We start from the raw sequence: 16,288 nt of genomic DNA, 5'->3' as shown, positions 1-16,288 counted from the left end.
CCTGGGGCATTGTGAGGAGGGTGTTGACTGATGGTCCTGGGTGGCATGACGTTTTGTTCTAGTCACCCGTGCCAGGCTATAGTCAACCTGTTTTTATTTATGGTTTAGAGGAGAACTTCTGAAATGCACCTCAGAAATTCACTGCCTGCCCTGAAATCCATTTATCCCTTCATGTCACCGTTCCCAGGGCTCTGAAATATAGGCGATAAATCAGTTTCTCATCAGAGATCAGGTTAGCGCATATTATGTCACTTGTCATCATTCAAGGGATTCTTTTCTTTTTCAAATATGAAGAAATTATTCGGGGCAAGGTTTTTAAGTGGGAGAAGGAAGAAACTGAACATGGATGGCAAACTAGTAACCAACATACCTATTCCTTAACTCTCTTCTTTTTCCCTCCCTCCCTCTCCCTTTTTTTCTCTCTGTCCTCCCTCATACCTCTCTCGCTGTCTGTCCCTTCCCATCTTCACCCGTCTCTCTCCCATCTCTCAAGAGCAAACTGGCCAGTTCAGGACACACAGCCAGCCAGGTTGTTCAGGCTAACACCCAGGGCTGCTGTGGGCGATGGGTGCTGCAGAGAGAGGGCAGGAAAGATGTGTGAGATGCAAACAGGGGCCGCAGTGCACATGCAAAGTTCAGAGAGGTCAGGCTCTTGGGGTGAAGCTGGAATAGAGTTGAGACAGACATCCCAGAAGAAGTAGCAGAACAGAATTATCAGGAAGCTTTGTATAGAATGATATGCAGGATAGTGAGAATGAACTAACTTGTCTGCGGAAAAAAATAGCTCATGCCTGGCTTTTATCCCTTAACTACAAAGTTTTGATATTTTTGTTAATATATTTTAAAATATTTAGATAATTTTCCAGTACACTTATTTATAGTAAATAGTTCTTTGACTTTTGTTCTTAAATGTCATGAAATATTTTCCTTAGGGCACACATTTTTGAAATATAACTTGTCTCTAAAGTAGGATGTATTTCAACACTTAATAGAAGAGAAAATTTTATATTTGTGAAGAAGTTTCTGCTTAAGAGCTTTGTGTCTACACATACTAAATCTGAACAACCAACTCTAGATACATAATGTTTGGGGAAATGTGGTTTCAAAATTGGTGTATGACTATTGGCCAGTTTCAATCTAATGACAAATAGAATCTGAATCTGGAAAAAAGAATTGTGTAAAATTCAATTTCTAAACCAGACACGGTGACTCACTGATTCTAGGAACCAGCAAGGGTCCTACCTGTCACCTAGTCCTCTGTTGTATTGTTAAGAACATTAGTGATCAAACAATTATGTAATTTTTCTCAAGATCGCAAACCTCGTTTTGTTGTTGTTCTTGATGTCTTTTAGTATCAAGAATTTCTTGTGTTCTTGTGCATATGTCCTGGAAGTATTCACTATAATGTAAATTAGAAAAAATTTAAGCTAGGGCTTATAGACTGTTGCAGAAAAACTGGGTCCAACCCTTGGGACTCATCCATGAGTTTGTCAACAAGATCTGGTTGCAGAACCCCAGGCAGCTTCCTCTTTGGTTGTGGGTATGCTGTTTATATTCTGACTACCTTTGAGTAGGCAGTGAGACCGTAATTCCTTGGAGGAAGAGTTTGCTCCATTCCCATCTCACTCACCAGCGATGACCAACTTTCAGGTCCTTTGCCCTGACCCCATTAAGATCCCTCTGACTATGGACGTTCCCAGGGTTGGCAGGCCAGCTATCCTGGTTAATAAACTTTGTACAAAGCCATTATTATGTCTTACTAACATTTTTGAAAATAGTTTTTTAATAGTATCATGTTTGTGGTTTCTCTAGCAGTTCAGAAAAGTTTAAACTCTTTCCTTTCTCCTCCTGCTTATATCTCCATGCTTACTCCAAAGAGATAACTATTGTTAACAGTATTTTATAGATCCTTCTGGGAATTTTTATGTATGTATAAGCTCCCCCAACATATATAAGGCCTTTCCTAAACAAAAATGAGATCAGTCGCTATATATTATTCTTCACCTTGTTATTTTTCTTAATAATTTTGGAGACTTTTTTCCGAAATCAGTGATTGATGATTAGCCTCATTTTTAAAATGGTTTTCTGGTAGTTAATTGTATGCATCTATGTAATTTACTTATTAATGGCCATCCACATTGTTTATAGTCTCTTCCTGTTACAAATTATGCTGTCATAGACATGTTTATATGTATATTCTTGATCTTGTACACCTGTCCTAGAAATTCCTAGAAGTTGAGCTGTTGGATCAAAAAGTATACACATTTTATATTTCCTTGGAGATAAATACCCATCCAAAGATCTTACAGTAATTTACTCCACTAATGTTACACGAGAGACCTTGTTTCCCCCAAATCTTGTTGAAGGTAGGTATTTCAAACTTGTTTTTATGATGACCTCATGTGTATTAAGGAAGAGAAATATGTAATTGAAAAACTAATTAACTGGGCAGTTATTAACTATCAGTTTTAAAACTGAGAAACTTCTTAAACCAGTCTTATTTCTTCTCTGACCTTAGGAGTTACTTTCAATTTTATTTTTTAAATGAACATATGGTAAAATTGCCTTTATTTTGTTCTACAGCGCTATGAATTTTTAGCGCACGGATAGATTTGTGTCCTCCACGGTCAGGATACAGAACACATCACTCTAAACACCTGTCTTGTGCTGACCCTGTGTCGTCACACCCACCTCCCCTAACAACTAACAACCACTGATCTGTTCTCTGTCAATATAGTTTGTATCTTTTGAGAGTGTCATATAAATTGAGCCATACAGCTTGTAATCTTTTGAAACTGGTTTCTTTCACTCAGCATTAATAACTCTGAGATTCATCCAAGTTCTTACGTTTCAATACATGATGCAGAAAATTAATGAGAATAGTTGGTCTTTGAAAAGGCCAAGAAAAGTTGATAAACCTCTAGCAAGACTGATGAAGAAAAAGACAGAAGACACAAACTACCAATATCAGGATCAAAAGAGGATCTGTCACTACAGACCCCAAAGAACAACTCTAGGTATGAAGTTCGACAGCTTAGATGAAATGGACCAATTCCAAAAAAACCACAAATTACCAAAACTCACCCAATAAGAAATACATAACATAAGTAGTTTTACAATTATTTAAGATACTAGGTTTAAAATCTTCCAGAAAGGAAATCTTCCGCCTACTTGGTGCCATTGCTGTTGCTGCCAGAACCCCTATTCTTTCTCTTCAGGCCTTAGCTAGGAGCTTCTAAGTCTGTGCTGATGCCCAGGTATCTCTGAGTTCTGTCCAGGGGACACAAAGGGGAAAGTGTGGTGAACTCAACACTGGTTCACTGATTCTTTGAATGCTTGTCTTTGTTTCCAGTCTGCCTGCTACTGTTTACTTTCCAGAGACCTTAAATGGCTGCTGCACATATTCTGTCCAGGTTTTTTGTTTTTTTTTTTTTTTTTTTTCCCAGTACGCGGGCCTCTCACCGTTGTGGCCCCTCCCGTTGCGGAGCACAGGCTCCGGACGCGCAGGCTCAGCGGCCATGGCTCACGGGCCCAGCCGCTCCACGGCATGCGGGATCCTCCCGGACCGGGGCACGAACCCGCGTCCCCTGCGTCGACAGGCGGACTCTCAACCACTGCGCCACCAGGGAAGCCCTGTCCAGGTTTTATAGGCGCATTCAAGGCGAGAGACAGGGTGGGGTGCAAGTAGTCCATCCTGCCCAGGACTGAAACTTTAAAGTCAACTTTTAATAATTCCTTGTCTACTGGGTAAAAATGCAGATAGGCTACATAATTTACTTGGGAAACATTGAGGGAATATCTTTCTCATTTCCGTGTTCCATCCCTGTATATCCCTAAGTACAAATGTGGACTGAGCTGGTGATTTGTTTTTCTTTCAAAAGTACTCAGGTAATAGACTGCCTGCAAACAAAGTATCAGATGAAATGCATATATTTTTTTTAACATCTTTTTTGGAGTATAATTGCTTTACAATGGTGTGTTAGTTTCTGCTTTATAACAAGGTGAATCAGCTATATATATGCTTATATCCCCATATCTCCTCCCTCTTTCATCTCCCTCCCACCCTCCCTACCCCACCCCTCTAGGTGGTCACGAAGCACCGATCTGAGCTGATCTCCCTGTGCTATGCTGCTGCTTCCCACTAGCTATCTATTTTACATTTGGTAGTGTATATATGTCCATGCCACTCTCTCACTTCGTCCCAGCTTACCCGTCCCTGTCCCTGTGTCCTCAAGTCCATTCTCTATGTCTGTGTCTTTATTCCTGTCCTGCCCCTAGGTTCTTCAGAACCTTTTTTTTTTTTTTTTTAAGATTCCATATATATGTGTTAGCATATGGTATTTGTTTTTCTCTTTCTGACTTACTTCGCTCTGTATGACAGATTCTGGGTCCATCCACCTCACTACAAATACCTCAATTTCGTTTCTTTTTATGGCTGAGTAATATTCCCTTGTATACATGTGCCACATCTTCTTTATCTGTTCATCTGTTGATGGGCACTTAGGTTGCATTCATGTCCTGGCTATTGTAAATAGAGCTGCAATGATGAAGTGCATATTTTGAATGTTTGGTTTTCAGAGTCCTAGCTTTCCGTGCAGGAATGCTGCTATGTAATACATACTGACTCTTCTCACTTCAAACCTATAGCTTTTTTTTTTTTTTTGCGGTACGCGGGCCTCTCACTGTTGTGGCCTCTCCCGTTGCGGAGCACAGGCTCTGGACGCGCAGGCTCAGCGGCCATGGCTCACGGGCCCACCCGCTCCGCGGCATGTGGGATCCTCCCGGACCGGGGCACGAACCTGTGTCCCCCGCATCAGCAGGCAGACTCTCAACCACTGCACCACCAGGGAAGCCCCAAACCTATAGGTTTTTTAGCCTTATCCCCATGACATGGACTGTAGCCCAATGTGTATACATGCAGAGACACACATCAAGAGGACAAAAATTACATGTCCTATAGGGTCTATATAACCACACAAATTATACTAGCATGTAAAGGTTTTAAAAAGTTATACACTATGATTCAGAGGTATGGAAATCTAACATTATTTCCCCATGACTGAATTCCACTTGCTGTGAGCCCCTATCTCCTCTGGGGGTGAAAAGTTAATCTTGCCACTTCAGGGTAATTCAGCATCTGCCTGTTTAGTATTTGATCTCTTTCAGCAAATTACTCAGTGAATTCATAATTTAAACATACTCACTTGAAAGTGCATACCCTCTGTTGGAGTATTTCTTTTCCTCCTTCCCCAAAATGGCATCATGAGGCAGGGGAAGCTTACTTACCATCCACCATGGCCACGAGGGTGACATCTCTCTCATGCACAGTCCTGAGTCCTGAAGGACTCATGTGTCTCATGTGATTTGGCCTCTGGTTGCTGGCATCTTTCCCTACTGTGTCCTCTCTGGAGGTAATTGGTCCCACTTGGCCTTTGTGCATTGGCATGTGCTGCTAAGACCTGTGGCTCCTGCCATGGTCTTGACCTTCAAGGCTATAAACTCTGCCCTCTTGTGGTCCCCACTCCATCCATGTCTCTTTCACTGGTTGCATCTCAGCCCTTCTGTATTCACCACTGGGACAGGTAGAAACTGCTTAGCCTCTTCCGTGCCATGCTTCAGCCTCAGGGAAACTTGGTACGGTATCTAGAGGTTCACCCTCTGCTTGAACACACCGTGCTGCCATTTCTTCAGTGTGCTCCGAAGTTCCAAACAGAACACATCCCCTAAACTCTGGGGTTTCCTTGTCTTGCCTCCACACCTCACTCTGTTCGGCCAAGCCTAGTGTGCTGAGGGGTGCTGAATTCCTTCTCATAGCTCCAGAAAGCATCTTAGCCTCCGTTACGTCCTCTCTGGATCTCTCCAAGCTCTCCACCTGCCACCCCTTCCCCACAACTAATATGGCTTTTGCCCTTGGTTATAAGATTAATGTCCTAATGCAATAGCTTTTTTATACACAAGCTACTGCTGTCTCTCAAATGTAATGAAAAAGAAGTGCTATTATTTACAATAGCACTAACAAGTAAAAACATAAATTTCTTATAAATAAATGTGCAAGATCTCTATAAATAAAACTGTGAAATTTTACAGTGGAGTTACTGTAGAGTAGATAGCTCAATAAATGGAGACTTCCCATGTTTCTGGTTAATATTAATGAAATCAATTTGTCACAAATTAATATAGACATTCAATAATGTTTCAAATCACAATTTCAGTGAGGTTCTCTATGGCATTTAACAAGCCAATTCTAAGGCTCATTTGCAAACTAAAATGCTCAAAAGTAGCCAATAAATATGCAAAAAGGAACAATGAACAATGATGGGGTTTTTGTTCTATTAGCAAATCAAGGCCTATGAGCTATAATAATTACAAAAGCCCTCATGATTAATCTGTTAAAATAGAGAAGGATAATTTTTTAAATTGTGATATTTCAAAAGCTGATCTTGTGCTCAATGGAAAAAGTGTAGAATGGAAGTTATCATTTTGTCTCAATATGCTTAACTTTATGTTTATTCAAAATGAGCTATATACATTATGATAAAAATACTAAGTAATACTTATAGAATGAAAATTGAATGAGTGTAGTCAATTCTGTATTCTTGTTTTTCTTATAAGAGATGATTCAGAGTGCAGTTCAGCCAACATATTCATTCATTCAACAGAAATTTTTTATAACCTTTTGATCTGTTCAGCCATTTCTCCCATCCCCCATCTCTAGCAATCACCAATCAGTTCTCTATCTATTCTGTATGTTTTTGTTTTTGGTTTTTTTTTTTAATTCCACATTTAAGAGAGATCGTATGTCTTTCTCTGATTTTTTTCACTTAACATAATGGACCTTGAGGTCCTTCCATGTTGTCACAAGTGACAAGATTTCATTCTTTTTTAATGGCCAAATAATATTCCATTGTGTATATATATACACCACACTTTCTTTATCCATGCATCCATTGATGAACACTTAGGTTGTTTCCATATCTTGGCAACTGTGAATAGTGTTTCAGTGAACATGGGGGTGCATATATCTTTTTGAGTTAGTGTTTTTGTTTTCTTTGGATATATACCCAGAAGTGGAATTGCTGGATCATATGGTAGTTCTATTTTTCATTTTTTGAGGAATCTCCATACTGTTTTCCATAGTGGCTGCATCAGTTAACATTCTCACCAGCAGTGCATAAGGGTTCCCTTTTCTCCCCATCCTTGGCAACACTTTCTTGTCTTTTTGATAATAGTCATTCTAACAAGTGTGAGGTGATATCTCATTTTGGTTTTGATTTGCATTTCCCTGATGATTAGTGATGTTGAGCATCCTTTCACGTGCCTGTTGACCATCTATATGTCTTCACTGGAAAAATGTCTGTTCAGATCTTCTGCCCATATTTAAGTGGATTGTTTGGTTTTGTGCTATTGAGTTGTATGAATTCGTTATATATTTTGGTTATTAACCCCAAAGATATATGATTTTCAAATATTTTCTCTCATTAAGTAGGTTGCCTTTTATTTTGTTGATGGTTTACTTTGCTGTGCAGAATCGTTTTAGTTTGATATAGTCCCATTTGTTTGTTTTTGCTTTTGTTGCTTTTACTTTTGGTGTCAGTTTCAAAAATTATTACCAAGACTTATATCAAAGAGCTTACATCCTATGCTTTTGTCTAGGAGTTTTATGGTTCTATATTCAAGTCTTTAATCAATTTTGAGTTGATTTTTGTGTGAGGTGTAAAATAGTGGTCCAGTTTCATTGTTTTGCCTGTGGCAAGAGAATTCCCAACAACATTTGTTGAAGAGACTAACACCATTTATTGAAGAGACTGTCCTTTCCCCATTGTATATTTTCGGGTCCTTTGTCGTAAATTAATTGACCATATATGGGTGGATTTAATTCTGGGCTGTCTCTTCTGTTCCATTGATCTAAGTGTCTGTGTTTATGCCAATACCATATTGTTTTAATTATTATAGCTTTGTAATAGAGTTTTAAATCAGGGAGCATGATGCCTCCAGCTTTGTTCTTCTTTCTCAAGATTTTTTTGGCTATTTGGGGTCTGTTGTGGCGCGATACAAATTTTAGGATTAAACATTTTCTGTGAAAAACACCATTGGAATTTTGATAGGGATTTTATTGAATCTGTAGATTGCTTTGGGTAATATGGATATTTTAATAATATTATTTTTTCCAATCCATGAGCACGGAATATCTTTCCATTTATTTGTATCACCTTCAGTTTCTTTCCTTAATGTCATGTAGTTTAGAGCATACAAGTCTTCCACCTCCTTGGTTAAATTTATTCCTAGGTATTTTACTCTTTTTGATGCAATTGTAAATGGGATTGTTTTCTTAATATCTATTTCTTTTTTTTTTTAAGGGAACGCTACTTATTTATTGATTGATTGATTGATTTTTTTGGCTGTGTTGGGTCTTCGTTTCTGTGCAAGAGCTTTCTCTAGTTGTGGCAAGTGAGGGCCACTCTTCATCGCAGTGCGTGGGCCTCTCACTGTCGCGGCCTCTCTTGTTGCGGAGTGCAAGCTCCAGACGTGCAGGCTCAGTAGTTGTGGCTCACGGGCCTAGTTGCTCTGCGGCCTGTGGGATCTTCCCAGACCAGGGCTTGAACCCGTGTCCCCTGCATTGGCAGGCAGATTCTCAACCACTGCGCCACCAGGGAAGCCCTTAATATCTATTTCTGATAGTTTGTTATTAGTGTATAGAAACACAGCGGCTTTTCACTGTTGAGTATGTTAGCTGTGGCTTGTCATAAATGGCCTTTATTATGTTGAAGTACGTTCTCTCTATACCCACTTTGTGGAGAGTTTTTATTATAAATGGATGGTGAATTTTGTCAGATCCTTTTTGTGCAACTATTGAGATGATCATATTATTTTTATCTTTTATTTTGTAAATGTGGTGTGTCACATCAGAAGTATTTTTTATAATTATGGAGTCGAACACGGTTTCCTAAGGAAAACATCAAACCCCGAAGTAACAAAGCAAAATGCTAACAAATTTGTACAAAATTTAAACGTTTGTACTAGAATATCTGGTTTGTTCACTGAGCAGAATAGATTCTCAGTAAATATTTGTTGGATGAATGAGTATAAAAATGAATTATAAACAAATTAAAATATAAGCAAAATAATGGGAAGAACATTTGTCAAATATATAAAAAATAGTAACATGCAAAATATATAAAGTATGATGCTACAAAACCAAAGATAAACAACTCAATAGAAAAATGTAAAAAAAACACTTAGAAGGAATAAAAATAAATGGCCAATAAACTCATAAACAGATGCTCAACATCATTATTAACAAGTAAAATGCAAATTAAAACAAGATATTTTTGTTTATTATTCTGAGAAAATTCTAAATATTGATAATATCCAGTTGCTGTGGATGAGGGTAACACTTCTGGTGGGAATGTATAAAACTGGTAACGCCATTTGGGAGGGAAATTTGGCCGTACCTTTCAAGATTAAAAATGCCTATCTCTTTTGATCCAATGTCACTTCTGTGAATCTATTGAAAGCAAAGTTGATTCTGTAATAGGTATATGTGCAAGGATGTCCACTGCAGTATTGCTTGTAAAACTGAGAATTGGAGCAATAAAAAGCCTAGAAACTTTGGTAAGGCTAAATAAATTATGTGGAGTACATGTAGTCATTTAAAGGAATGAAACAGACATATATTATTGACATCAAAATAGTTTTTAGATATATAGTAGAGTTTAAAAAGCAAGTAAAATTCCACATATAAAATGATCTATTTATATGAAAATAAAAAGGTTATTATATTATATGAATATGTAAGTGCATGGAAGAAGGACTAAAAAGATATATACTGACTGTGGTTACCACTGGGGAAGAGAATGAGGTAGAGAGAAGTGAGGTCCTCATATTTTCTTACATATAGTTATATTTTACTCAGATCTCTTACAGTGAGAATATATTCATGTATCACTTGGTAATAAAAAAGAGAAAATAAGAGGAAGCTTTATGCAAAAGTCAAGAAAGGAATAAAGGTAGAGAGGAAGAAAAGGAATCAAAGTGCATTAAGCATGTACAATAGAAATAGAGACCTAGATGAAAGAAAGCCCATTTAGTCTTCTGAAGAGGCTCTCTGCTTAATCCTGGCTGGTGCCTGATTAGCCCGCCAGAGTAGTTAAGATCTTATTCTTGCTCTATTTATTAGGTACGATGCTGCTGCCAAGCTCTGTGAAGGAACAGGGGTTCTTGGAAATGGCTTCTGCATGCAAATCAAGGTGGGGAAGACCCCCATCCTCTGTGTAACACATGGATTTGATTCAGCCCTAAGAGCAATCTTGAGTCAAGTTGCTGGCTGTTGCTCCCTCCCCTAAGTTACAGTGGTCTTTCATGGAAGCCCGAGACGCATGTAATTTGTGTCTCTGGGAATATTTATGAAAATTCGTGTTTATGTAGCATTCCTTAGCTTTTCCGTAGTCCTGGGGGCTAACCTAATGAATAGGTCCCTAGCTGCTGAATGATTTTGTCAATAGGGAGCATATATTCCTCTGTAGCACAGGCAGAGAATACCAGGAGCATAGACTTTGCTCTGGTGTCAGGAGCAGGAGAACAGCCACAGGTCCATACCCATTCATGAGGACAGTTGATGCCTGACTCCCAGTTCTGTCCTTCCAGTTATTCCCTGTGCTGGGTATTATTAGTTCCGAAGGCTGCCGTAACAAACTACCATACACTGGCTGGCTTAAAACAATAGAAATTTATTCTCCCACAGTTCTGGAGGCCTAGAAGTCGAAATCAAGATGTCAACAGGGCCCTGCTCCCTCTGAAGGCTCTTCTGGCTCCTGCTGGTTGCTGGGCAGTCTTGGCTTTCCTTCCTCAGCTTGTAGCTGCATCACCCCAGTGTCTGCCTCCACTTTCACATTGCCTTCTCCCTGTGTTTCTCTGTGTCTGTGTCCGAGTTTCCCTCTCCTTTCTCTTCTAAAGGTATCAGTCATTGGATTTAGGGCTCACCCTAATGCAGTATGACCTCATCTTAATTAATTACATCTTCAAAGACCTTGTTTCCAAACAGTGTCACATTCGGAGATTTCAGGTGGATGTGAAATGTGGGGGGACACTACCCAGCTCACTGCACGGAGCACCCCAATTTAGATTTCCCACACCTTTCAGCATTCTTATTTACTCTTCGGGTGACCTTCATGCTTTTGTTTTGTGGCTCATTTTTCCTCCTTTGTGTATGTGTTCTTTTTTTCTTTTTTTTTTTTTTGCGGTACGCGGGCCTCTCACTGTTGTGGCCTCTCCCGTTGCGGAGCACAGGCTCCGGACGCGCAGGCTCAGCGGCCATGGCTCACGGGCCCCGCTGCTCTGCGGCATGTGGGATCTTCCCGGACCGGGGCACGAACCCGCGTCCCCTGCATCGGCAGGCGGACTCTCAACCACTGCACCACCAGGGAAGCCCTGGGTATGTGTTCTTCTTTGCTGAACTTGACCATATGCTTCTGACAGTAAAGCTTCATACATTTTACTTCTCCAAACACCCACAGTCTCAGTAACCCCAGCTCTAGACCTATTGGGGCAGCCTGTCCCATTGCCCTCATGTGTATATACATGCTCATCTAATCAGTTCCCCAGTATTTAGTTTGGAAGATTTCTTTACTTGGTCCATGGCTTACTACAAGGCTGGGCATGTGATCAGTTCATAATAATTGCTTGTTGACTAGAAGCAAAATACTTCTTTAAGGGAGCAGGCAGAAGAATTTAAACTGCTATGTTCTTTAAAACAAAGCAAAACACACACATCTGAACAAAACGCATTGCATAATCAAGTACGTGACACTAAGTTCCCAGTCGCTGTGGAATAGTCTTGGCTGGTTTTGCTCTTTCCAGTTTTCTTCTTTCCAGCTTTGGGAGCAGGTTTCTTTTATGCTAGTCACAGCTCAGTACGGTTGGCCAACTTTCTCTTTTTCTCCCAGGTTCAACTATTTCATACAAAATTTCCGTTTTTAATCCTTCTTTCAAAAAGTCTGTGCAGGGCTTCCCTGGTGGCGCAGTGGTTGAGAGTCCGCCTGCCGATGCAGGGGACATGGGTTCATGTCCTGGTCCGGGAAGATCCCACATGCCGTGGAGCGGCTGGGCCCGTGAGCCATGGCCGTTGAGCCTGCGCGTCCGGAGCCTGTGCTCCGCAACGGGAGAGGCCACAACAGTGAGAGGCCCGCGTACCGCAAAAAAAAAAAAAAAAAAAAGTCTGTGCAGTTTGGGCCTATAAATAATTTCCACATTGTGCTCTTTATTTTCCAACATGGATAGAAATAATGATAACAAAAGTAATGACAAAAACCCTTAATTTTATAATGTGCAATTCTAAATGATGTGTACATTTAATAAGCCACAGATTTCTAATTTTTAACCTTATCCTTATGATGTGGTTGGTGGTGACATTGATTTCGTTTTGATTGGGTACAGTGGTGGGCTTCGGGGAGGACCCAGCACTCCTTGTGGGGAGGAGGGAATGTGGCAGGAGTGGTGGAAAAAGCAGAGGAAAAGGAACGTCCTCCAGCAAGCAGAAGCCCTTATGTCACCGGGGAGATACTTTCAGGGCTTCCTTCTTCCTTCAGGAGTGCCCATGTTGTTTCATAACGGACCACGTGATTCAAAACTACAAGTGTGTTGGCAGCATAAAAGTCTGAATGATAACCATGATGGGCCAAGAGATTCCATGCTTGGTATGTCAGTACTAGAGGTGGTTCAAATGTGGGTCAACCAGGTTAGGAAAGCTCTATTCATATCTGTCTCCCTTTGTTTGGAAATACTTTATAATGCCTCATTGCTAGATGCAGTTTTGTAGTAAAAAATCTTGGTACCAAGTTACATAAGTAATTGCATTTGGCTGTTATAATTATAATTATTATTATTACGAGTTGATTTATGCCAACCAGCATAACTCCTGAGGGACCAGTTAGTTACACAACATCTGTAGCAAGCAGGCACCTGGATCTCTTGCCTTAAGTTTTTTCATGTACTTTTGTTAACTTTGTTTTGGCTGAAACTCTCAGGTCGCTGCACCCTAGTCCCAGGCAGCAAAGCTCTTCTTTAGAAGCAGGACTGCCAAATATCTCTTCATATGTGCACCTATTTCATGTGTATTCCATCTCCACTCCTTCCTGAAGAATGACAGTCCCCCTCTCACCCTTTGAACCAACATATAGGACTTAGGTCAAGTTGAAGGGCTCTACCTCATCCATGTCGGTTTCTTCTTCGACCTCTAGAGTAGTAATAACTCCTGTGGGTTTAGCGTGAAGGTCTCAGGCAGCCTGCTGAGTGCTCAGCGTTATTAACTCGTGCCATTCTCATAGTGGTCTCTGTAACAGGGCCCCTGGGTCAAACCCAACCTGCTGTCTGGTTTTGTATGGCCACAGGCTGGGAATAGGTTCCATATTTTTAAATGGTTGGAAGAAAAAAAGAAAAGATGATATTTTGTGCCATATGAGGAGTACATGAAATTCAGATTTCCGTGTTTTATTGGAACACATCACGCCATTTGTTTACATCTTGTCTGAGGTTGCTTTCACGCTACAACTGAGGGGAGTAGTTGAGATAGCGACCTTGAGGCCTGCAAAGTGAAAAATATTTACTGTCTTACCCCTTATAGAGAAATTTTGCAGATCCCTACTTTAGGTGGCTGGTTGCATTATTATCCCCATCTTACAGATGAAGAAATGTAAGCTGAGAGTTTTAAGTTTGTCTGTAGCCATTTGTCCACATGGTGAACTTGAGATTAAACATGTTGGATATCAAAGTCCCTGTTGGAGCTTCTCTGGAGCAGCAGAGGCAGTCAGAGAATTCCAAGAACAAGTATTTGTGAGGGAGCTTCTCAGCACTCCAGTATCCTCTAACAGAGTTCTTAGAGTGTGACTTCCTTCTGTGCACGTGTGTGTGTATGTGGGCATGCCTGTGTGTATGATTAAAGCATAAGAGAGAGCTATAACAGGAGGAGGATGAATTAAATAAATTTTTTTAAAAATCCCTGCTTTAGAAGTAGAGGAGATGCGGTACCAGTAACATCTAGGAGGCTGCTGCTTGTCATTTCAGTAAAAGAGGGATGGAGGGATTATCCCTGCTGTTGATGATGATAGTAAAAGTTGTTGCTGAATGATAATAATCACTTCCAACTAGAAGAGAGCAGTCGTTAAGAGAGCAGTTCTCTGTGGCTGGCTTATTTGATCATATCCCAAGAGTTATAGTTCGGTAAACGAGTGAGTGAGTAATGCTTTGCCCTTTCGGTGCTGTCGTGTTGCACATGCGCAGAAAGAGTGTGTGCTCCTCGGCTGTTTCATCGCGGACCGCCGCTCATCAGCATCCCTGTGAGTGCTGCTGCCCAACGGAGAGGTGGGGTGCGGTCCTCAGCTCTCACTCTAAAAGCCCTGGAAGGAGCTGGGAGGGACAGTGTTCATTTGGTTGGGAATAAAAACGTGTCAGTTGTTCTGAACGGGCCAGGAACCCCTGACGCCTACTTGGAGTCCTTTGGAATGTAAGCCTTTTATTTGTGGGGTGTTAGGGGTCCTTTCTGCAACCAAACCCTTTGAAATATTTCTCCAGAGTCTGAAAGAGTCTGACAATTGGTCACATTTTTTTTTTTTTTTTTTTTTTTTTTGCCCAAAAGAGTCCCAGAGGAGGGAGTCGTAAGAGAGACATATTCCAGGTGTGGGTATTGCCCTAACATCTGCCTGCCAGAGCCATGGGCTCTATGCCTTAACTACTGTTTGAAGGAGTTTGTGAAGGTTTTTCATAGCTGTCAACCAGAATGTGTATGAGAAAGATCATGAGTTTATGGGTATGTTCCCAAAGTTACGTGTTTTGTTTTTCTATTGTTCTTTACGGTGATTGGAGAAAGACCACTGCATTTTAAGGAAAGCTGCTAAGGGATGTTTCACTAGCAAAAACAAACACACAAAAAAATGAGATTTGTTTTTACAAACGTTTGAGGATGGTTGTCGATTAAAAATAGAAAGTCATTTTTTTTCATTTTCACCAGGGAGCCTGCTCACCTAATCGTTTCTTATCCCCATCCCCATTTCTGGGCAAGGTTTCAAAGTGGAGATGAGGAAGTCTGTTTCTGCTTTATAAACGGCTATTCCTCTCCCCGTGTTCTCAATGTTAACAAACCACCCAAATGATAATACCCTGAGATCTGCTGATGCAAAAAGGGGCCCCTAAGCTGCCCAGTGGTGACACTTGGCCTCCCCAGCCCTCGTCTGGCAGGTAGAGAGGGCTGTGGGAGAGGAGCCCTGCCGTTTCCAGTGCAAATAACATGCTCCTGGCATTTTAAAGTGGAGTTTTGCATTTTTTCCCTTCTCTGCTCCTCAGCGATGTTCTCATTGTTAGCACTTACATGGCTGAGTAATGCTTTTTTAGCTGTTGACTTAAGTACAATTCAGTCTTCTCCATCTCTTCCCTCCCATTTCCAACCTCCCGTTTCCTTCTCTTCTTCTAGTAGGAGTGTTTACCTAAATGTGAACTTTTGTTTGTTGGGATATTGTGCCGTGTGCATGTACCAAGAGCCCACTGGATCTGTCCGAACACCTCTGGGGAGGTCGACGAGAACCCCGGTGCTGTACCCTCTTCCAAAGCAGGAAACAGAGAAGTTAAGTGTCTTGCTCAAGGTCACTGTCTGAAGTCCCTTTTGAAGTTTGGGCACTCATACCCTGGGGGATTTGGGGTTCCCACCTCCCCGTGTGCTTCTATCACTGATGCCAAAGCCTTAGTACTACAGGAGAAATGAACTATGGTGTTGCCTCCCCGTGGGGTGACCATGCTGCCCAATCTAGTAAAGCCACATAGTGGCTCTTCATGATGACACTGTCAGGGAAGGGCCCTGAGCAGAGTGTGGGCTTTATTGCCTGCGTGTTACCTCCATGCCAGGTGTTTCCTGCTCTGCAGATAGGTCCTTCATCAGACATTTCCAACTCTGATTCTGCGCCAAATATTTGGCACAGGTGAGAGGCATCCTTTGCTTCCTTCCTCTTTCCCTGTAGCTTAAGAATAAAAAGCATGGAAGCTGGAATGGTAGAGACATTGAGCTGCTAGGAGGAGGGGTAGGCTCATCTCCAAAAGAGGATTTCGACCTTAGACTCATACCGGGGAGCACATGCCGGCTATCACCTGGAGCCTGGGAAAGCTCCTTTTCCAGAATTTACACAGCTGGTGTTTTGACCCCAAACCACTGCCAACACACATGGGGGGGGGGGGTTGTTTAATGATTAAAATTTTTAAATAGTTGTATTTCTCCCCTTGTTTATTTTTCTAGAAGGTAGTAAAGAGA

The 16,288-nt window shown here is 41.0% G+C and overlaps 1 protein-coding gene across 1 annotated transcript in view; it reads left to right on the top strand.

The window, feature by feature from the left end:
• FRMD3 (FERM domain containing 3) overlaps positions 1–16,288 on the top strand; it is a gene marked incomplete at its 5' end in the record, with an annotated part of 311,556 nt that overhangs the window by 183,139 nt on the left and 112,129 nt on the right. The gene's annotated exons all lie outside the window — the stretch shown is intronic.

Source organism: Leucopleurus acutus (assembly GCF_964270905.1).
Source record: "Leucopleurus acutus genome assembly, chromosome: 7".
Lineage (NCBI taxonomy): Eukaryota > Metazoa > Chordata > Mammalia > Artiodactyla > Delphinidae > Leucopleurus > Leucopleurus acutus.
This window is presented reverse-complemented; position numbering and strand designations above follow the sequence as displayed.